The sequence below is a fragment of the Lissotriton vulgaris genome, chromosome 5, assembly GCF_964263255.1.
Source record: "Lissotriton vulgaris chromosome 5, aLisVul1.2, whole genome shotgun sequence".
Lineage (NCBI taxonomy): Eukaryota > Metazoa > Chordata > Amphibia > Caudata > Salamandridae > Lissotriton > Lissotriton vulgaris.
The window spans coordinates 1,920,624,603-1,920,647,402 of NC_141693.1; the positions used below are offsets into that span (position 1 = coordinate 1,920,624,603).

The following is a 22,800-nucleotide window of genomic DNA, read 5'->3' on the forward strand; positions in this document are numbered from 1 at the left end:
AGACTGTTTATTACGTTATTTTCTGGTCATTGCAATGTTATTTTGTGTGGGTTTAAGTTTAAGGTGGAGTTTAAGGTCTGGATTTGTATATGTTACGCTGAGTACTCATCTTTGGTTAGGTCATATTGTTGGTATATTTTGTGGTGACAGTTAATTCATGGTGTGGTTGGAGTTCCGTTTAGGTCAACTTTTGTTTTTGGGTAATGGGGTGTGTTTGTGGGGTGGTGGTATATGCCCTACGTTGATGAACTTCTGGGTGGTAAGTTCACAGTGATGTTTATTCCAGGGTAGTGTGTACTCTATTGTGTTTTTTGCAAGGAACATTTGTAGCCTGCTATTTGGAGTTAAACCCATTTTTGCGTTTTGAGAAGTTTTTTTGAGATTTAAATGTCCCAGTGTTGGTCATAGGAACGTATGTTTCCTTTTACATGGAGTGTGAGGGAGTTTGGAGTTCCAATTTTAAATATTTACATGGAGTTTGAGGAAGTTTGGAGTTCCAATTTTAAATATTTTCATGGAGTTTGAGGGAGCTTGGAGTTCCACTTTTAGATATTTACATGGAGTTTGAGGGAGCTTGGAGTTCCAATTTTAAATATTTACATGGAGTTCAAGGGAGCTTGGAATTCCAATTTTAAATATTTACATGGAGTTTGAGAGAGCTTGGAGTTCCACTTCTGGATGTCTACACTTCTACGTGGAGTATGTGGCAGCTTCTAGTTGCTTACCAGATTTTATATTTGACATAAGTGGTGTGAAGGTTGTCTCTTATCTAAGTGTTATATGGTCACGCCGTGAGTTGGAACTTTTTTGCCTCCAACTGACCTGGCCAGTCGGGTTGTTTGGTTTCTGGGTTGAGTATGTAATGCGTGGGCGTGATAGTGTGTTGGTTATTTTGTTGTGTGAGTAATCTTTTGTTTAAGGAAGAGAGAAGGTGGTGTGAATATTATTTATTGGTTTGCGTGATTGGTTTGTGAAGATGTTAAATTGCTAATCTTATCTGATTTCACATTTATGTTGAAATTGCGTGATGTGACTTGTTAGCTCATTTACAGTCCGCAATTTCTATTCATATCTCTCGTTCGCCAAATTAAAGAAGGGAGATGTGTAGTACTTGTCCCTGCTGCCCAGCATAGAATGTGTGATGCAAGAGCCTGTTAGAATGTTCTGTGTGGATGTCTGGCAGTTGAATGTGGGCTGAGTGGCAGGAGGCCACTCCTGGTGGGGTTCCTCCTTTATATACTTGACTTACCAACGAACATGAATAAAGGAGCATCAAGAAACTACATGGACTACGTGGCATTTATTTACAACAGTTTTTTCAAGAGGGGCCTCACTTAAATGTGTTTCCAGTCCTCAAGGAAGGAGGCTGCAGTGATGGAGGTGTTCAGGACCTTCCTGAGCTTGTTGCTAATTGTCTTGCTTCTGAGGTTGAAGATGTGGTGGAGGCATGAGCCCGTGGGTGCTCCCAAGTGCAGAGTTCATGATGGAGATAGTGTCTTGCGTGGTGAGGAGTTTCCAGTGGGTGAGAAGGTGTTCTGGGTTTGTGTTCATGGGTGTGAACTGGTCGATGCTATCTGCTTCGGAAAATTGGTGTTCGAAGTTTTCATAGATAGCAGAGATCTTGTCGTTCAAGTCTGCAAGTTTGTCCCACAGTTCCTGGGAGGGAGCGATATAGGTGAACTCCTTCATGATGGTGAAGAGTTCTTTGCTGTGGTTTGCCCTGGGTTTGATGGGGTCTGCTAGGGTGTTCTTTTTGGTTTCATTCGGAAGGCTGTGGTACTGGTTCAGAACGGACCTGAATGCGGTGTGGTCTTCTGTCTTTTTACTGATGCACCACTTCCATTCAAGTTGTAGGAAGTTGCATTTGGTGGAGTGCAGTTCCTCAGTGAACCAGCTTGCTCTTTTTCTTCGTTCTTTGAGCTGACCTGGCGGGGGCGACGGAGCTGGCGCAGTCTGTGATCCACTGGGAGAAGCTCTTAGCTGATTGATCAGGGTCATGTGTAGAGTCTGGGACCTGGGAGCTGTGAATGCCGTTCCACTGGTCTGCTGATTTTTCCAGTCTCTTCATGTGGATTTAGGGGGCATGAGGTCTGGGTGGATGGGTCCTGAGATGGTGAAATGTACGCTGTGGTGGTCGGACCAGGTGAGTTGTGTGGTGTGAATGTACCTGACTCTGTCCCTGGAGGTAAAGATGGGGTAGAGTGTGTGTCCTGAGAAGTGGGTAGGGTCGGTGATGAGTTGCATGAGGCCGATGTTGCTCATGCTTTTTAGGAAGTCAGTGGCGTTGTCGTAGCTATGGTCGTAGAGGTGGAAGTTGAGGGTCCCTAGGAAGATGTAGTGCTCTGAGTCGATTGCAAGCTGGGCAATGAGCTCTGGGGTGGCATTGCAGTAGCTGGGTTGTGGTCCTGGTGGTCTGTAGGCAAGGGTACCTCTGATGGTGCATTTGCCATCTGTGTGGAGTTGGAAGTTGAGGTGTTCCATTTCTGGTGTCAGGTCGTCGGGGATGTTGTGCAGCGGATGGTGTCCCTGTAGATGATGGCTATACCACCTCCGTACGTGTTGGTTTGGTCCCGGTGTGCTATCTTATAACCTTCGGGGATGGCGGCGGCGATGTCTGGTGTTGAAACATGGTTCGGGCAAGTTTCTGTGAGGAAGATGACATTTGGGGTGATGACCTCCGTGATGACCTCCGTGGCGTGTTGCCCGAGTTTATGTACGTTGAGTAAGATGCACTGGAGTAGTGACGTGGTGATCTCGGTTGATGTAGCGGGTGCGGCCGTGTTTGCGGTGACGCTGGTGTCGTTGACTGCTTTGGTGCTGAAGGTGAGGCGGCAGTGTGGGCAGGAGAACAGTCCTCTGGTGGTGCGTGGAGATGTGCGGCAGCAGTGGTTGTCGGTGCGTCCTGGTTCAGGGCTCAGAGGTCAAGGGCGGTGTATCGTCTGGTGTAAGCGCCAGAGGTCCTGGTGATGGACACGGTCCAGGCACATGCGGGTGCAGACGGGCTTGCCTTTGGTGCTTCTTTGGCATGCCAGCGGCGCGGCCTCCATTAAGTAGGTACTGGGAGAAGGGAGGAGTGCCGGAAAGCTGTGGTGGGGACTAGGTGGGAGGCTGGAAAACAGTGGTAGGCAGGAGTGGTGAAAAAAAGGCAGAAAGCAGAAGGAAGCACTTCAAAAAATAAGGAAAAAGCAATGAAAAAGCGAAGCAGGAAGCACTTCAAAAAATGGGGGGACAGGAGAGACAAAGCAGTAAAAACGAGGCAGAAAGCAGGAGGAAGAACTTAGAAAAACAGGGGGAAAGGAAGGAGAAAGGCAATAGCAAGAGAGAGTGATGCAGCAGTACTGGAGAGAAGAGGCTTCCATTAAGTAGGTCCTGGGAGGAGGGGAAACTGTTGGGAGGCTGAGGACGGAAGTAGGCAGGAGGCAGTAAAACAGGCAGCAGGCGGGAGATTGAAATGGGAAACACAAGGAACAAATATTGGCCTTATACTTATTAGCCATTGCAGTACATTATCCCCCACTGGGGGCAAATTTCTGTAATGGAATTAGTGCTCATGTAAAGGTAGATTGAGATTAATTGCAAATAGACAGTTGACCCTAACATCAATATACGTTTGCTTAAACTTTGTAGCAAATACATCTGCCTATGCCCGCACATGCCAAGCAATATAACCCAAGTGCCTTCTTCAGCGTTGTGTGTGGGAGTGGAGGTGGGGGGAGTGGGGTTCAGGCTAAATGTACCTTTTGAGGCTGCCGCTCATACAAAGGGCGTCCGGATTCCAGGAGCACGCTGCTCCGGCTCACAGATGCGCCACATTTCATTGTTGCACTGAGCATGGCCTCGGGCCTCGGAGACAAATGAAAACAGATCCTGAACCTGCCCGCACCTAAAACTAACTGAGTCTTTCGGTTATTCATCTTCCTGTGCGCATCCGGATGCCTGGAGGTTTCCAACAGCTTTTTGTACAACCCAAAATGTTTATCACTAATAGTATTGGAATGAAATATACCCATTAAAGGGCCGTCACTGAAAGTAAGACTTCACACATGCTTCGCCCTTTCTATGTTAAACAGTACGGTAAGTAAGTAAAAATATGGCTGTATACTTTACAAATACTCACCTCGTTAGACTGTCAAAAGTGATTTTCACCATGGCATGAAATTGAAAAGCTGTGTATTTCTTCTTTTTAAAAAAGGGTGCTTGATGGAGGGTGTGCAGAGAAGAGTAACAATAACGCTGTTTGCTAAAAACGAGAAGTACGGGAGGACAGAGGAAATGAGCCACTTAGTTTGACGTCTGCTTCAAGCATGACGCGTGGGCCTGGACTCTAAAACGAAACTGGAAGAACACCCCTGTTGCGAAAGTATGCCCTGCACAAGTGGACGGGTATGCAGAAGTTCTCGCCTGCGAGGAGAAATGCTGTGCAGTATGCTTCTCTAAAAACAAGCACACAAGTGGTGCGCACCCTCGCGTCCCACAGTGAGCGATCTGTTTTCAATTATCGCGCCCGTATCTGGGCACGATAATTGAAAACAGATGTGTCCCATGCGGATAACCACAAGCAATAGGCCATGGGCGGAGCAAAGGCGGGACATGCACCCGCCTTTGCCCAATTGCGTGCTGTCTTTCTTAGAAAGACGCACGCAAAGCCCATTAGCCTCGAATAAAAGCTTGTGGTGACCTTTCAAAAGCCCATTACTAAAAGTCGAGTAAGCAGTGCATGTGAGCTGCTCTAGGCTCGACCTAAAAAGCAGGAGAAAGCACGTAGAAAAACGAGGAAAAAGCAGTGACAAAACAAGGCAGAAAGTAGGAGGAAGCACTTGGAAAATTAAAGGAGAGAGAAAGCAGTAAAACGAGGCAAAAGCAGGAGAGAGCGATGTAGCAGCCGGGGAAGCTGGGCCTGGAACCTACCCAGAGCAGAGTTTCTTTTGTAACGTATGCCTCCAGACCAAGGCCCCATGTGTTTCTCTCCAAATTTGGAATATCAGTTTAGTGACCTTATAATAAGTGTAACAATTGAACCTCCTGCATCGCTCATTTTCAAACACTCAGTGTGCAACCTTCTGTTAGGACGCACTGTTGGCCTCCACCACCTCTCTGTCATATGCAGACCTGAGGCCCTTCGTCAGCATGATTCTAGGCGTCCAATGGTTGTAGAGAAAACCCCTCAGAATGCAGTATATCTGTGTGAAGAAAGTAAAAGGGATGCCAAATAGAAAATGTTTTAGTTGGTAGAACAGACGCAGCAGGACCACCATTTTAAAGATTGCTAATCTCCCTAATAAGAATAAGACAAGTGCTGCCTGGATTTTAATGTCGCTGAGCAGTATGGCTATCTGTGGTTGTATGGTTCTATCCCAGGGTTCCCCTGCATCTTGCTTCATGCATAGATCATTGGTCAAATGGAGATCATGCAAGTGTTTAGCAACTGGAAATATGATTGACTTAACTCTATGTATACTAAGGCAGGAAATGGTCCTGAAAGTATGAAAGATCTGTAAAAGTTCATGACCAGACCACTTAAAATCTCTTAAGTACACCAAAACATCTTCGGCATACAGTGCAATCCTGTCCTGTCTGTTACCCAGTCAAATACATTCATTCAAGCGTCCACTCCACCATGGGATAAATCACAACAGTGAAGAAGAGTGAGGGCAAAGGGCAACCCTGCCTGGTGCTGCATTGCACCAGGAAGGATTCCAGACACCACCTGTCCCACCCTAACCCAGGTTTAGATATCTGTATATAAAATAATCTGACATATCTAATAAACTTGGTTTTCCGAGTAGGGCAAACGGATACGGCTACTACTTAAAATCAAAAGTCTTCTCAAAATCGGTCTAGTGCACAGCCAGAGGGACCTGTAGTGTGTCAAGAGCATTTTGAATGCATCTGATATTATGTCTAGTGGTACTCTCGGGCATAAAGCCAGTATGATCCAGGTGTACCATGGAGCATTTCACCTTAGATGATTAGCCAAAGCCTTAGTTAGCATATTTATCTCTGAATTTAGGAGGGATATCGAAAAATACGAGAACCAGTGGTTAGGGGGACAGCCGATTAAAAAAATGTCAGTGGGGAACCCATTAGGTCCTCGATTTTTACCGGACTGGAGCTAGCCCAGAGATATCGCAAGCTCCCCGTCCATGAGCTCCCTCTTCCTTCTTCTCTATCAAGGACCTCAAATGGAGATCCGCAAGAAAGTCAGTCAGTTTATCAGGCAATGACTGAGTGGCCATGGAGTACAGGTCTGTGTAGTAAGCTGCAAATCTTTGTGCTATCTGTCTCCACTGAGCAATGTGCCCGACCATATACTATTCGTATAATGGAGTCTTGTCTCCAAATATTACAGCTAGTGCAAGGTCTTACTCTCCTTATTACGTCATTAATAAACGGGACTCTGAGTCAGAAGCCACTCTGCTCTTGCCTCAAAAAACAGCCTTGGTAGGAAGGGAGTTCCTGAGTAGGATTTGTGATGCGGTTACATGTTTATCTTTAGATCAAGGAACCCTCCACAGTGAATCTGTAGATTCTACGAAGCCCCTGTTTACCTCAAAGCAAGTTTCCATTGCTCTAGCTCCACGCATCCTAGAGTCAGATTCCCTCAACCACCATGAGCTCAAACGTCATACGACCCTGTTTCACCCTGAGCCCAGTGGCATCCTAAGGTCTAGGGGGAAATTATCTGATAGACCTCACACCTGAATATGGACTTCAGTCCCCCTACGTATCTCTGGATTGAGCATCAGGAGATAAGATAAGAAAGTCATTTATATGGGCCAGAGAACATTGTAAACGTTCCTGCCAGTGGAACTCCCAGGGCCTCCAAGTATTTTAGCAAGTAGGGATGGACTCCACTAGGGAATCTATGCGCTCCCTGATCTATCGCAACACCTAACCAACACCGCATTCAGATTACACCATTGCCCGATCAAGCCCTAGGCTTCGGTGGAAGCCTTGCTAGTAGTCAGCTAACCAATTCCAGGAAAGCTGTGGTTGAGAAGTGGGGGTGGGGAAGAGGTGCATTCACACTTATCAATGACGTCTTGCCATCTAACATCCCAGCAACACCAATGTATTCATGCCATATACGCGCTACCATGGCTGGCAGGTGGATAAGAGTCATCACACCTGTAGATTGCCTGGTAAAGCCAAGATGAAAGAGCTGTGATAAACCCAAACGGGCCAGAAATGGGCTTTATTATCTACAAGGGGAGTTTCCTGTAAAAAGAGAATATCTCAGTGAACATGCTTTGCCGCTGTATGGACCGTCCCCTTCTAAACTTATCTAACAGCCCCTTCAGATTCCAAGTAGTAATGCTCATCTGACCACCCCTAGATCCAGCTCAGTCATTCGAAGAGAGAAAAAAATGCTTTGCCAAACCTAGACCTCTACCTAATATAGTACAATTTGTCATGAACTGATAAGATAACATAGCAAACTTAGCATTTCCCTGCAAATAGCCCCAACTCTCATTCCCTACTTTGAGAATATAAAGCATCTGCCGTGAGATAGACTATGAACCTCTACCAACAGGGCGAGGAAACACAACTCCGCTTACGTGGAGTACCCCGACCACCCTTATTGACAAAATCAAACCCAATAGGAGTAATTACAATCTTAACAAAGGAAGTTGAGTCAGCTGACTAAGTAACAAGGCATAACTAACTATGCATTTCTTAATATTACATTATATATATATATATATATATATATATATATATATATATATATATTATGTGTATATATATGAAACAACGCAGAAATCCCCCAGTCCTCGGGATTTTTCAAATAAGAGCACTCAAAGCCAGTGTAGCGTAGGTTCGCCAGGTATTTTATTCACAGAACCTTTCTGTAGATAGATCAGCTTACAAACGCGTTTCAGCGTTGCTGCCTTCGTCATGTGTATATATGTGGATTGATAAAGCCTGCTGTGCAGGCGAAACGCGTCTCTCTGTCATTGCGGGGTCGTGGAAGACCTGAACAAAATAAATTAGCCCTATTCATACCAATTTCGAGTACGTGCCACCTTCTCTCTGGAGTTGGATGGTTGGTTGTGAATATATATATAGATATATATATATCTATATATATATTCACTGAAAAAAACATTGGTTATAGACCATATATAGTTAGGGATTAGCCTTTTCAAAACCTTATTTTACTCACACAAAACCATTGAAATTTCATATATAGTTAGTTGCACTAACTATATATCGCGCACCCGCAATCCACTGCTGATGATGTCACATATTACATCATTCATGACATGGTTAGTGACATCACTGATGACATCTCAAATGACATCACTGATGACATCACTGATGACATCATCCAGTGACTGTATGTTTCTGTAAAGTTAAAATATGTCTTACATATTGAAGAATGAGTGGATGTATAAGTGTCTGGATGAAGGATTTAGTAGGTGCATGACTGACTGTATGAGTGAGTGATTAAATGTGTCTCACTGAGTGCATGGGTTAGTGACTAAACTGTCTTAATTTGTGCATCATTATATCTGTTGTTCTACAAACTGCTGCATGTGTTGATCAGTAGCTATATGAGTAACTGTATGGGTTATTCATTGGTTGTCCAAGTATGTGTATGGGAAACTGAGTGTGTGTGTATGGGTGGCTGGGAGGTGTGTGACTCTGTACATAGATGTGTGAGTAGTTGATTCACTATATGTATGGGTTCAAAAGTGCATGTGGAAACAGCTGTATGGGCGGTTGACTGTGCATGAGTGTATTAGTGAGTGAATGGATATCTCAGTGCTACATGTCAAAGTAAGTACATATGTAAAACACAGTATATGTGAGAGTTGACATATATAAATAACTGTGCATAAGGGCCAGTGAATGTGTGAGTGGCTGTATGGATCATTGTGAACATGTATCAGGGATTGTATAAGAGAGTAAATATGTGTTAGTATATGTTTGAATAAGTAAGGTGTGTATAACTGTATAGTTGAGAAAATGGAGGTGTGATTGATTTTTTGCATAACTGACTAGGTGTGTGAGTAACTCCATGGATGAGTGACAGTCTGTGACTGTCTGTTTACACTGATTGTATCTAAGGTTATATTAGAGTCTGAAGAGGTTCATGGTATTATCACATGAATGATATCATCAGTGATGTGATCAGTCATGTCAAATGAGATGTTATCAGTGATTTTATCAGTGATGTCATTTGAGATGTCATCAGTGATGTCATCAGTGATGTCATTTGAGATGTCATCAGTGATGTCATTTGAGATGTCATCAGTGATGTCACTAACCATGTCATGAATGATGTAGTATGTGACATCATCAGCAGTGGATTGCGGGTGCGCGATATATAGTTAGTGCAACTAACTATATATGAAATTTCAATGGTTTTGTGTGAGTAAAATAAGGTTTTGAAAAGGCTAATCCCTAGCTATATATGGTCTATAACCAATGGTTTTTTCAGTGAATTTTCAAGGTTTTGTAAATGCAAATTCCTAACTATATATGGCCTAAAACCTATGGTTTTTTCTGTGAATTTCGATGATTTTTTAATAGCAAATATCAAAAGCTGTCAAATGTCAAGTACGTGATAGGTAAAAACTTTTTCGTGTTTATGCACGCTGATGTGCTTTGAACGCTGCCCCCCCTCCCCTCTTTTCTCTTAGTAGTACTCTCTCTTTGCAGATAGTGAAGAGTAGTTAACGCAGGCCTTTACCCCCGTTGTAATCCGTCGTGCCTGCTTGTCTCTCCATTTGATTGATTGTTATCCAAGCATTTACTGTTTTACAATTGATTCTCTTTGGTTCATTCTCTATTTACAAACAAGCACAAAGTCGCAATACTCTGTTTAGTCTTTGCAGATAGTGAAAAATCGTGAAAAATCGTGTAAAAAAATAAAAGTAATCGAGCAAAATCAGTAGGCCACTAATTGGATCTCTTTTTGACCTCGCTAAAATAGAAATATTAGGAACAACCCTTCATGAGAAATACGAAAATAGTGAGATGAACTGAGCTCCACACCATGAGGGCTGCAAGACAGCTCGGCTCCGTCACCCACCCCGCCCAAAATAACGACAAACCCTATGCAAATATTAAAAATATAGACAACACACCAGCAAAGTAACAGGGTAAAGCATTTTATTAAATAACTATTTACATTACGTTGGTTTATGAGGTGATGTCAGTAGTGGACCGATGTGTGAATAGGTCGGAAGCAGCACAAGGCGCCAAGATCCGGATGGCAAGTCCTGGATGTTGGGTGCCATAGTTCAGAGTTCTGAGCAGCGCTTGTAACACTGTCTGAAGCTTATTTCCACCTACTGCAGCTTCACTATTCTCAAAGTAAGTGAGGGTCGTTTGTGGACCTGACTGCATTTGAAAACAATGTGATATGGTACCTCCCTAAACCGCTTGACGGAGGCCCCCGAGGGGCGGTGTGATGGCACGGACTCGGAGAAGACGCTTGGCTCCGACCCCCTCCCCAAGTCTTATAGCACTGGTGTAGCCTGAGATCGCCCCCGACATAGGCGGCCGGCTCCCGGGGTCCGGCGGAACTTTTTGCCTTTTGATGACTCTTCTATTCTGGACCTTGTCCCACAATCCGTTTGACCTGAAGACACGCTGTAGTGGGGCGCCCCTTTACCGTTTTAGTTGCCATTCCGCCCGCTTTTGCTACACTGTGCCTCTTCCGCCATTCAGCTGTTTACCGCCCGCTCTTGCGACTACAGCGTCTCGCTCACCATGTAGTTGAGTTGCTCCCGCTCTTGCGATGCAACGATAAGCGACTGCCACAGGACTCTCAAAATGGCGGCCGGCTCTTCAGATTTGGGCGTGGTCCACTAAAATGGCCCTGGGACACCTTGGAACTCGGACGCTTCCCTGATAGGGCTTGGGTCCCATTCTCGAAAGCGTCCCCTCAGCCGTGAAGATTCTACAAAAGTCTTGGGGGCCCCCGACTCCCGCAGGCTTCTGGTGGGGAGCGGCTGCCATGTTTGCTCGTGGAATGGCCACGACGGAGCTACGAGATGGTGGTGCTCTCATGCTGACGCCAGCTTTAGTCTGAAACATCCAGAAACACTGTAGACTACCAATTCGATCAGTTCCGGTAGCGCCCCAACATGACCCGGTAGAGAAGAACTTGCCCTCCCCTCTTTGACTGATGGGTCTTGTTGCCTGTCCCCTCTGTTGTCATTTAACAGAACTTTTTGGACTGCTGAAAGGGGTTGTGTTCCGAACGCTGGTTGGTGGAGACATTTTGACTATATTCTTGACCTACGTTGTCGCGTAATGCGTTATATGACACGCCGCGTTAGCGCACCCGGAAGTGATCTGGGGCGCGGCGCGCAGCGCGTAACGTAAGCATAACAGGTCATGTGACTTGTTAATAAAACTTTTTATTGGTTCATTTTACTTTTGTTATTTTACTAATGAAAAGCTTGGTCATATGACCTTAAAAATACGCTTTTTATTGATTTCGAAATTTTTTTTTTTTTTAAACATATATGTTATAATATTCCAGGCTAATGTACTTTCCCGGAAAATTTATAACTGTCCTGCAAGTAAAATATATTCCTTTTTCGAGAAAAAGGGCGTTTCTTCGTCCCATGACGGGGCCGTTGAGTAAAATAGGCTCGGCCTGCTGTCTTAGTCGCCGATACGCCTGATTATCAGATTCTTATCGATCACTTTATGTTGCAGGAGTGGAAAACACAACTGCCCTTGACCATTTATCTTTACTGCGTTCCTATGTATTATACCTTTTATCCGTCATGTAATTGGACTGCTTTATTTCACTTGCCTTTTACTGATTCGAAAACAGTGACTAAAAGTAAAAACTTTACCAATGTAAATACTACTACCATGTTTTGTTTTAAAAACCTTTATTGTGAAAATGTCAGTATACAAATACGGGCCTATAACCACGTGGGCCGGCCACGGAGCAAACTGAAATCGTATATGATGAGGAGACATTTACATTATAGAGGAACGTAACGAGCGGGCCATTAGGTTGCAAGAACTAAGGTGTCTAACAGTTGCGGAATCGGTGGACGTACATTTTGTAATTAAAATACGACAGGGCCACTTACAAAAAAATTATCTAGATATACATTTGCGGGCAAGTACCATGGGTGACGTTAATTCGAACTTTCAATAGTACAGTAATCAATAACACATCAGAACTTAATATCAATAGGGATGTCGAAATATTCAATCAATTCTCGTCCCCGCCCGCCATGAGCATCAAAACTGCATTCATATCTCGTGATATCAAGGTTGTTCAACCAGTACACAACAAGGAGTTACGAGTCCCATTTATACCGGCGCCATTTTGGGCGAGGCCGGGCAGGTCCAAGATATAGTCAAAATGTCTCCACCAACCATCGGCCAGACCAGAACCCCTTTCGGCCCTTTATGCTACAAGATGGTGTCTTCCATTCAGAAAATATTGTTGGCAGCATTTTGAAAGGAAAGATAAACAGTCGTTCTCCTAGTGAGTCTCACATTGTTACATTTAGGAAGAATGTTGAAGAGTAGTATGTGGAAAATCTGAAGCCATTTTTCTACAAACTCTCAATCAGCCTTGGATGGAAAAAAAAATCCTGAAGAATGTACAAACTGAAAACCAATTTTTGTCTGTATAGCATCAACAGCAACGCTTGAGTCAGCTTTGTGTCAAGCCGCCATTTTGATTCAATCAATAACGTCCCCCTGCACACATTCAGGGACCTGGTCGTGTCTTCAGGTGAAACGGATTGTGGGACAAGAAGCAGAAAGGAAAAGGAAAAAAGTTCCGCCGGACCTCGGGAGCCGGCCGCCTATGTCATGGGCGATCTTTGGCCACACCAGGGCAATAGTGAAGCTGCAGCAGGTGCAAATAAGCTTCAGACAGTCTTACAAGCACTGCTCAGAACTCTCAACTATGGCACTCAACATCCAGGACTTGCCATCCGGATCTTGGCGCCTTGTGCTGGTTCCGACCTATTCACACATCGGTCCACTACTGATATCACCTCATAAACCAACGGGGCACCCCACGCCGACTTTCGGCGCAGCATTGTAGGATGGCCACACCAGTGCGGCAACTTGCTGGACACCACCTCGGTGCCATCCGGATCTCGGCGCGTTCGAGTCACTGTACCGCAAGAGTGACCGGAACTCAGCTGGACACGCCGTCTTTCGGCGCAGCATTGTAGGATGGCCACACCAGTGCGGCAATTTGCTGGACACCACCTCGGTGCCATCCGGATCTCGGCGCGCTGTGCTGCCTTCGGCCTACTGTAGCCGCAAGTGCAGACGCAACTCAGTTGGACGGCAAGTGAAACGCTAAGGGGCGCCCCACTGCAGCCGAGGAGCCTCCATCTTGGGGGAGACGCACAGCCCCCACTGACTGACGCGACCTTACAGGCCAACAGGGCGCCCCACGCCGACTTTCGGCGCAGCATTGTAGGATAGCCACACCAGTGCAGCAACTTGCTGGACAACAACTCGGTGCCATCCGGATCTCGGCGCGTTGTGCTGCCTTCGGCCTATTCGCACATCGGTCCGCTACTGACGCCGCCTCACGTGCCAACGGATTTTCTACGCTTTTTGTAGCCCTATGCCGCATAACAGGTCATGTGACTTGTTTATAAAACTTTTCATTGGTTCATTTTACTTTTGGTTTCCTAATGATGGAAGGCTTGGTCATATGACCTAAAAATAACACTTTTCATTGGTTTAGAACATTTTTTTTTTCCCAAACGATGAAAGCCCCACCTTGTTTCTGGATGTTTCAGACTGAAGCTGGCGTCAGCATGAGAGCACCACCATCTCGTGGCTCCGTCGTGGTCATTCAGCAAGCAATCATGGCAGCCGCTCCCCACCGGAAGCCTGCAGGAGTCGAGGGCCCCCAAGACTTTTGTAGAATCTTCACGGCTGAGGGGACGCTTTCGAGAATGGAGCCCAAGCCCTAGCAGGCAAGCGTCCGAGTTCCAAGGTGTCCCAGGGCCATTTTAGTGGACCAGGCCCAAATCCGAAGACCCGTCCGCCATTTTAAGAATCCAATGGCAGCCGCCTATCGCTGCACCGCAAGAGTGGGCGCAACTCAACTACATGGTGAGCGAGACGCTGTAGCCGCAAGAGCGGGCGATAAACAGCTGAATGGAGGATGAGGCACAGTGTAGCAAAAGCGGGCGGAATGGCAACTGAAACGGTAAAGGGGCGCCCCAGTACAGCAGACGAGCCTCCACCTGGGGAGGCCCGTTCACGCCGCCTCCCCCACGCCCCCCCCCCGGGGCGCCCCACGCCGTTTTTCGGAGCAGCATTGTAGGATGCCAAAACAAGTGCGGCAAGTTACTGGACATCACCTGGGTGACATTCACATCTCAGCGCGTTCTGCTGCCTTGGGACTATTCGCACAACAGACCGCTACTGACGAGGCCTCCCCCGGCACCACCCGGGACGCCCCACGCTGTTTTTCTGAGCTGCATTGTAGGAAACCAAAAACCAGTGCGGCACCCAGGTAACATCACCTGGGTGCCGTCCAGAACTCAGCACGTTGTGCTGCCTTGGGACTATTTGCACAAAAGACAGCTACTGACCATTGTTGCTTCTTTTTGCCAAAAAATGTCTAAATGTATTTACAGTTTTTTTTGCGTTCGTTATATTTATAAAGTTAATAAAGTTTTATAATCCTACTTTGTTGGAGTACTATATATTTTTTAAAAATCGGGTGAATGGGGCCTTGAATCGGGTTATTGTCATGTGTGCGCTTTGGAAGTGTGCTGCTACAGGATCGGACATTTCAAACTCAAATGCACGTTCTTTTTCTTACCTTTCCGAAGCATGGAGCGCAATAGCAGGCAGAGAAAGGGTGATGCAAGTGTTGAACACTGCCTAGCCTGACAAGTTACTGGCAGTGCCCCCCTCCACCCCCCCGCCCGCTCCTGAAAGAGGGCACACACACACCGCCGCCCGAGTACTTCACATATCTTTAAAAGACCATGCGCTTGTTAATGAGGCTTAAATGGTTTATCACCCCTTCTAGAGCCCCTGCATCGGCCCTCTGACGTTTCCTGGAAGAATTAGCACGTAACACAATACCAAGCCCTGTCAGCTGAAACCCCCGAGGAATCGGGTTTTTGCTTGCAGGAATCGGGAGGCGGGAGACTAGCACTGAAATCGGTAGTCTCACGCCTGAATCGGGAGGGTTGGCATGTCTGGATTCTCTGCAGCTGGGGCCATAAACTACATCCGCAGGGCTAGGTGATAGCCTGGGACCGGCCTGGACAATCGGACACAGAGGAAGAGGAGTGTCAGAGGGTGCGGTAGTGAATAGGGTGAAAGGGAGGTGTCGGGCGGGCACAGGGTGTGATTCTCAGGGAAGAGCAGCGCAGATGGGGGGAAGTTTATGGCCCATGCATGAGAGAGAGAGCGGGGGTGACCAGTGCGTGGGGGAGATGCTTGCGAGGGTGGGGAGCCGTGCTGAGAATCGACGGCGTGCAGAGAGTGGGTCTGGTCAAGGCATCTAAAATGGCTGCCGTGCACGACAAAATTGTGCCATTGGAAAAAAGGCAAGATGGCGCTGTGGGGTGTGGGGGTGTGCGGGCCGGAATAACAGGCGTGGAGGCCGAATGTAGTGTGCTATGGTTAGCGAGGACTTTATTAGATACAGAGTAAGTCAAGTCCTTGGGCACGGTGTCCGGGTACAATCCTTGACTGGTCCTGCTCCGGTTCCTCGAGAGGGGGTCCGTTGAGGAGAACACAGGTAGGTCTTCCGCTGTCGAGCTGGGGATCTCCTTCCTGGCTGCGGGCGTTGGGGTGTCCCTCGGAGGTAAAGGAGAAAGACACAGGGCAGTTAGTTCCAAACTCACGGAACTCAGATGACTGTCACCGGCACCGGGAGTGTAGGGTCGGAAATAGACGGTGAGGGAGGACGATAGGGTAGGGGAAGAAGGGAAAGTATAGGCGGGCTTCGGGATAGAGTGATTGTCGTGAGGGGGGGGGTGTGTGGACGGTATCATACAGTGTAGGGGTGACTATAATATACAGTGCGGGTGCGCGTGATATCTGTACAGGTTTTACACTATTTACACTAATTACACAGGGTGGGGAAAACACGGAGAATGATAACAATTTACTCACGTGCCCCGCCGTAACTCTCCTCCGAGTTACGGCCGCTTTCCAGCCACCTCCTGAGGATGCCACCAATCCTCGCACCACAGTTCTTCCTCTTCTCCGCTCTCTCCTCGCGTCGTCTCTCCTACAACCTCCGCCGCCGGTCCTTCGCGTCTCGCCAACTCCTGCCACGAGTCCACCGCTGGGAACCGCTCCACCTCTGTGTTGCCGGCGTTTATACCATCCACTCGGGTCTCTGAGGAAAGGCTTCCGGGGTCAGGCGGGGTCACTTCCGGTCTTCTAGTAGCTGTTGCACTTCCGGGGTCAATCCAGGTCGTTTCCGGTCCGCTGGGCTCCGGGGATGCCGTCGGTACCTGCAGGGAAACAGAGAGAGGTGTAGCCGGTTTTGGCTGCAGGTTAGTGTTGTCGCCCCTATGGGCGTTCCTACGGGGTCGCTGCGGCCTGGAGGGAAACTCTGCCCCTTCATATCCGCATACAATGTTTATCAATAAGGATTCATTTATAACAAAATATTTTATCGCAGTGACAAATTGGCGGTCAACACTTCCTGATTTCCATCGAATCGAACGTTAACAGACGTCACGCAGCAAAAAAAAAAAAAAAACGCTCACGCACAGCCGCTGGAAGACATGTATCAACATATATGAGCCTCCTCAGCCACCCTCAGAAAACATAAGGGATCAGGATACGTCTCCCGCACCCCCTTATACCTAGTAATTTAATTAAAACGAAACACAAAATGGCGAATTCCCGTTTTGCTACCAGTTTGCGGCCCAGTTCGCGACCCGAGAAGCACTTCTACCGTGAAAAATCAATTTTTTTTTATTTTCCCCACGGGACCCTTTAATAGCCCCAACATCATTCCTAGGGGGTCAAGAGGGGTCTACCTTGCCCCCTTTCATTAAATTCCCCCTTCGTTTTTCACCTCTTCTTCTCTCTCGATCCTACCGAGAGATAAGATGGCGCACGCACAGCCGCTGGAAGACATATATCAACATATATGAGCCTCCTCAGCCACCCTCAGAAAACATAAGGGATCAGGATACGTCTCCCGCACCCCCTTATACCTAGTAATTTAATTAAAACGAAACACAAAATGGCGAATTCCCGTTTCGCTACCAGTTTGCGGCCCAGTTCGCACCCCGAGAAGCGCTTCTACCGTGAAAAATCAATTTTTTTTTATTTTCCCCTCGGGACCCTTTAATAACCCCAACATCATTCCTAGGGGGTCAAGAAGGGTCTACCTTGCCCCCTTTCATTAAATTCCCCCTTCGTTTTTCACCTCTTCTTCTCTCTCGATCCTACCGAGAGATAAGATGGCGGCCGCTCCGGACTGTTTAGAATGTTGACAGACACCGGAAAGCCAATCAGCTTCGCATCGCAAAGTTCCGTTTCGCGAAAAGTAAGCGGACCGGAGCGCAGCCCGGAGCGCTGTTACAGATATATATCTTGTTTTGAACGTTAATTTCTCAAAATCCACTGGAGCACATATATTGAGACCTAGCAAAGGCACATCGGGCTAACAGTCCCTACAATTTTGCCAAGTTTCGTGTAAATCCATTCAGCCGTTCGAGCTAAAAGTGAGGCCAAAGGCCCTATGGAAAAATGAATGGGAAAAACGCGTTTTGGGACCCCCCTTTTTTCTCGGCCCCCCCTTGACGAAACCCCCCCAAATTTTCAAGGGCTGGTCAGAAACAAAATGTGCCATTTTCCTGAAACTTTCAGCCGATTCCGTCCACAAACGCCAAAGTTATTAGACATAGAATTTTCAAAAATCCCATAGGGAAAAAATCCTAACTATATATACCTACTGGCGACAGCCAGTAGGTAATATATATATATATATATATATATATATATATATATATATATATATATATATATATATATATATATTCTTAGCAATCATTAAAAAAGTTATCTAGAAGGCTTGCTTTCATATGGCCAAGGCGAAATATCAGGTTCTCTGTTTTACCATGATGTTGACTGATAGTCATGTCAATGTCCATTTGTTAATCCAGGGAGTACCATCTTCTACTGAAGGATCGCCATCAGTAGTGGTCGCTCTGTAGCTGGACTTTGTCACCCTCTTACAGTTGAACATACATTTGATTTATATGGCGTTGCCTGTTTCCTTGCTAAAATGTCACATCCTGTACAAGCGTTTTTTTCTGCGCAGGGCAGTACCCCTAGTTCTGTGAATTTAGCATCCTGGATATCCTTCTAGCAGACAGCCATTGTGGAACCACGAGATGTAAAGTCCCATGAGCGGTTTATTACACGTTGCCTCACTCACCATACAACTGCCCTTGCTTGAGTGTGCAGTAAGAAAAATTTTTGGGGCAACTAAACTGTTTAAATACGTTGAAAAGCGGTTGTCTTAGTGTGCTCTCCCTGAAGAAATGTTATTTCCTATAATCTGGGCTGACCGTGTTGTATCCCATGTTGTGGCGACACTCAATATATTGACACGCAAACATTCGATTCAGGTTTGGTGAAGCTGAAGATGACATAGCACGCTCATGTTATAAAGCAGCCGCCTTATTGTGCTTGATGCCATTTACAGGCTTTCCTGAATAGACTTAATGCTGTGGAGTTGCAATTCTTCAAATACCTAGCTTTCGCATTAAACCAACCGTGTGAAAATAGAGAATTCATGCCATTTCTGAGAGTATTGTCACAGAACAAACATGAGCTGCAAACGATAGGGGACCAGTTGCAGATAAACGAATGCTTGCTTTGTGCAGTTAAGTAGAATATTGATCTTCAGGACAGCTATTGGATAATATAAGTACATTGTTTCCCCCCCCCAGAAAACACTTCATAGCCACATGGAACGACTGAAAAAGGAGCTGGAGTGCCTGCAGACTTGGACAGCTGAAGAACGCATGACTGAAGTGAAGCTGGAGGTAAGATTAATCCTACTTGTAATTGAACTGTACTGGGAAAAAGAGGTGAGGGACCTGATTACCTCCAGGTAGAAATGAATGTGGTCTAAGATATGGGTGCTCTTTGAACTCTCATAAGATGCAGAGCTTTGTGTGAGGCATGAGAAAATTTAGAAAAATGCTAGGGGTTTTACCCAAAAAAAGACAACCCCCCCCCTTCCCTATCCCCCCCCCCCCCTCCCTCCCTCCCCCCCAATAACATATATTAAAGTGGTGGATGTTTTCAAAGAAATGAGAGATCACAAATAGTAATATTTTTAGCTAAATGGAAGTCTACCTCATTAATAGCTGAAGATAGCAAATATAGGTCACTATAGTCAGAAAATGCAGAACTGGGCATCGGTGTGAGCAGGAGGAGGCAATGTGTAACTTTGAAAGCTCAAAAGTGTATGTCATCGTTGTAAAGCCTTCTAATCTCACCTGTAGGCATGGCAAAAAAGAGCTCTTAATATTAGGTGACATCAGGCTGTGTATTGACATGCAGTGTCCTGACAAGCAAATAAATTCGAGAAAACACGTGCCTACTATTACACTGGTACACGTGAAGACAGCAAATGAGATTCTTGTGAGAAATCAAGTGTATTATATGGTGTGGTGGTGCAACCGCAGCGTGTAATACACTTACCAACCCCTTTAGGACCCTTAGGTTTTGTTTGTCTGACATTCATCTGAACCCTGGGTAACTGTGGCTCTGATCAGTAATCCAAAGGTACAAGTGTAAAGCAATTAAACAGCACCAAAATAATTGAAGCAGAAATCAACAAGAGACCCAAGTAATCGGACATCAGTTTATAAAAATAGACTGTATTTTTATGTATATTTAGACACCACAATGAAAAAGATCCACTAGAGGGTTCCGGAGATATAGAATTTACCAGGTTTAGTAAATCTAAGCATTTCATTCAACGCGAAGAAGCATTGGCAAAATCAGTGAATTTGACACTTAGAAACTTGTTGAGCAAAAAGTTGGGTAATGTGTAATGCGTTTGGTTACAATTAAAAGGGGCGACGGACTCTGGTAAGGAGCCAGTCAGTGAGACCAGCAAGGCCTCAGAAACATTTACCTCCACAGAAGAAGCAGCAGTTTTCAGATGGTTCCAGGTGCTTTATGCTCAGTCCACTGGATTCCTATGGAGTAGTTCTGATGCTGAGGATACAGGATGCTGAAATATGCTCAAGGATGCACGACAGCAGGAGTGGTGATCTGGGTTACTACTCTTCCGTAGCAGGCTTCTTCAGCGTACAGGAGGCTAGTCAGCTGACCCTTGGAGCCTCTTTGCCTTGGCTGGGCTCTGCAGTTGGATTCTCATTGAGCAGGACATAGCAGACACAGTCGTTCTTTGCTAGCCACCAGGTACAGTACAATCTGGTGCAGCCTCTGTTCGCCAGGAACTTGATGCAGTCAGGCAGTCCTTCTTTGGTCCTTCTTCCAGTCCAGTCGAGTTCTGAGTTCTGGATGCAGGGGTGATCTATTTATCTGCAGGAAATGTCTTCAGGGTAGGATGCGGTTGTTAGCCAATGGGCTGCTCGGTTCCCTCCCTCCTGATGACCACTTCCTGGGAAGAGTGGCATCTGAATATCCCAGAAAGCACCATTATGCCCTCTCCTAAGGTGGTAGAAACCATTTTTGGCATCCAGTGCACCCTAGCCCAACATAGAGGTGTGGTTACCAAGGGCGTTACACGACCCTGTAAACCGTTTTGACAACAGATTTCCTCTCTTATTCCTAGGTGCCAGCTAGGGTGCCTAAACAATGGGACTGCCCCTTTCCCAAGTGTTCCCCTTTTGTCAGTCAAAGACAGCTTCAGCTTTGAAGCTCACCTTTTGGACCAACACCAGTGTGGCTTCCTGCAGGAGGGAGGTAATTCCTCTCTCCAGTGCAGGCCCCTATTGTCTCTTTCCTTGGTGTTGTTAGCACATATTCCTAGGAGGACACAAAGTTGCCTTGTGTTCAAGCTTCATATGCAACTGCACAAGAGATCGAAGGCAACAAAGTGGCAACTATGCTTAAGTTACACACTGTAACTGGTTACATTAATTTTGACTTGAAAACCAAGTTGGGTTTGAAGTAATGAGTTGTTTGGTACCTTGTAGTACCAACTTTAGTCGCACCGCCCAGAAGTTAGCACAGCTGAGGGGTCAGTGTGTAACCCTGTACTCGCCAACAAGGCGACCAAGCTTTTCCACATTAACAATGATAGTTGGAAGTTCTTATTGTCAGAACATGTGAATTACATGTTCTGCCCATTAAATATGCTGCACCCTGTCTTAGGGCTTGGTAGACTTGCCATAGGGGTGACTTACACATGTTACAGCTGACTTTGTCTTGGCAAGGTTGGGCTTGCAGTTTGAAACTCACCTTCCAGTCTACAATGGTGGACTGGAGATTCGTTTTACTCTTGACCCACCCAGGGTGGTACAACCATTACTGCAATCCCTGGGGGGCTCTCTCTATCTTACAGACCCTGGGTACCTATTACTAGGGACTTACAAGTACAATTTGGTGTAGACAATGTGACATACACTATTTGGGGCAGGGCACTGGCACCGAGGTATGGTTAGCAGGCCTCAGTGCACTCTCGTAGTCAAAAACCCAGCAGCATCATTCAGAAAAAAAATGGGGGGTGACCATACAAAAATGGCGTTTCCTTAAAATCCTCAACACTTTTTTGTTTTTTATTTTCTTTCACTGCAGGATGTCACCTGTTGGTTTTTAGTGTAGCATTTTGGTGACAGATCAATCTGGACATAAAATTTCATTGATGCATTGTTATTTACAGAAAGATGGACATGAGACAGAGCACCAGATGAGTCGTCGCGAGTTCCCTCCCAGTTAGAGGAGTACATTTCATGAGCAACGGAAGCAAACAAAGTTTGTGAAGGTTGTTATGGATTGATACCTGTTAGATAGGGAGCAAAATTATGTGAAAACATGCCTATGACTATGCACCAGCACAAAAAATATGAACAAAAGGAAGACCATTTGCAGCACATCCCCAGCAAATATTATTTTCAGTTTGGCTCCCTTGCTTCTCTTAATACCCTCCACCTCGCCATCCTGTACTCATTTGAGTAGAGGCAGCTACTGGGGTGGTTGAGCCTTGCTTGTCCAACTATGTAAAACAATGGTTCCCTCAGAGAGCCATAAGCCTATGCTCTCTTTGCATCACTATGCAACATACACAAGTTATCATTTATAATCAATTGAATCATTTTAGTAATATTGAATCAAATCTCAAAAATAAATGTGTTAATGATTACACGAGAGGTGCTCCAGTGAACTCGACATAATTGAATAATAGTTCTCGAAGTGTAGTAAAGAAAAAACTGAACGAAAACAATGTAGACATATTCACAATACATTTTTCAGTCTTGATTAAAATTTGGAGTACAATTTCAGCAATAAAAATTAATGAAAGTCTACATGTTTTGACCCCTAAATATTATTCACACTGGGTCTTCATCAGGATTTATTGGCAGCATCGGCTGTCAGAAAGGAGTTGAATCAATTATTTAGAGTTTTCCTAGACTGGTAGCGGATTTATATCCTCTGTGTTGTAAATTGAGAATGGAAACCGTGAATGCATCTAAAGGTCACAAATGTCTCCACTATTGAGTGATTGGGGTTAAAAATCGCGCCTTGGAGCAGAATGAAACCATCTGTTTCATTCAGCTCCAAGGCCCGATATTCAACACTGATCGCTCTCTGAGCATCCAAAATGAGGTGAAACTTCCAGCATACAAATGTTTG

The 22,800-nt window shown here is 45.8% G+C and overlaps 1 pseudogene across 1 annotated transcript in view; it reads left to right on the forward strand.

Moving 5' to 3' along the window:
• The window catches only part of LOC147717725 (E3 ubiquitin-protein ligase TRIM11-like), a 252,636-nt pseudogene that overhangs the window by 15,737 nt on the left and 214,099 nt on the right, over positions 1 to 22,800 (forward strand). The window contains exon 2 of the transcript XR_015296088.1: positions 18,915 to 19,010. The product of XR_015296088.1 is annotated as an E3 ubiquitin-protein ligase TRIM11-like (transcript). The remainder of the gene's footprint in view (positions 1 to 18,914; positions 19,011 to 22,800) is intronic.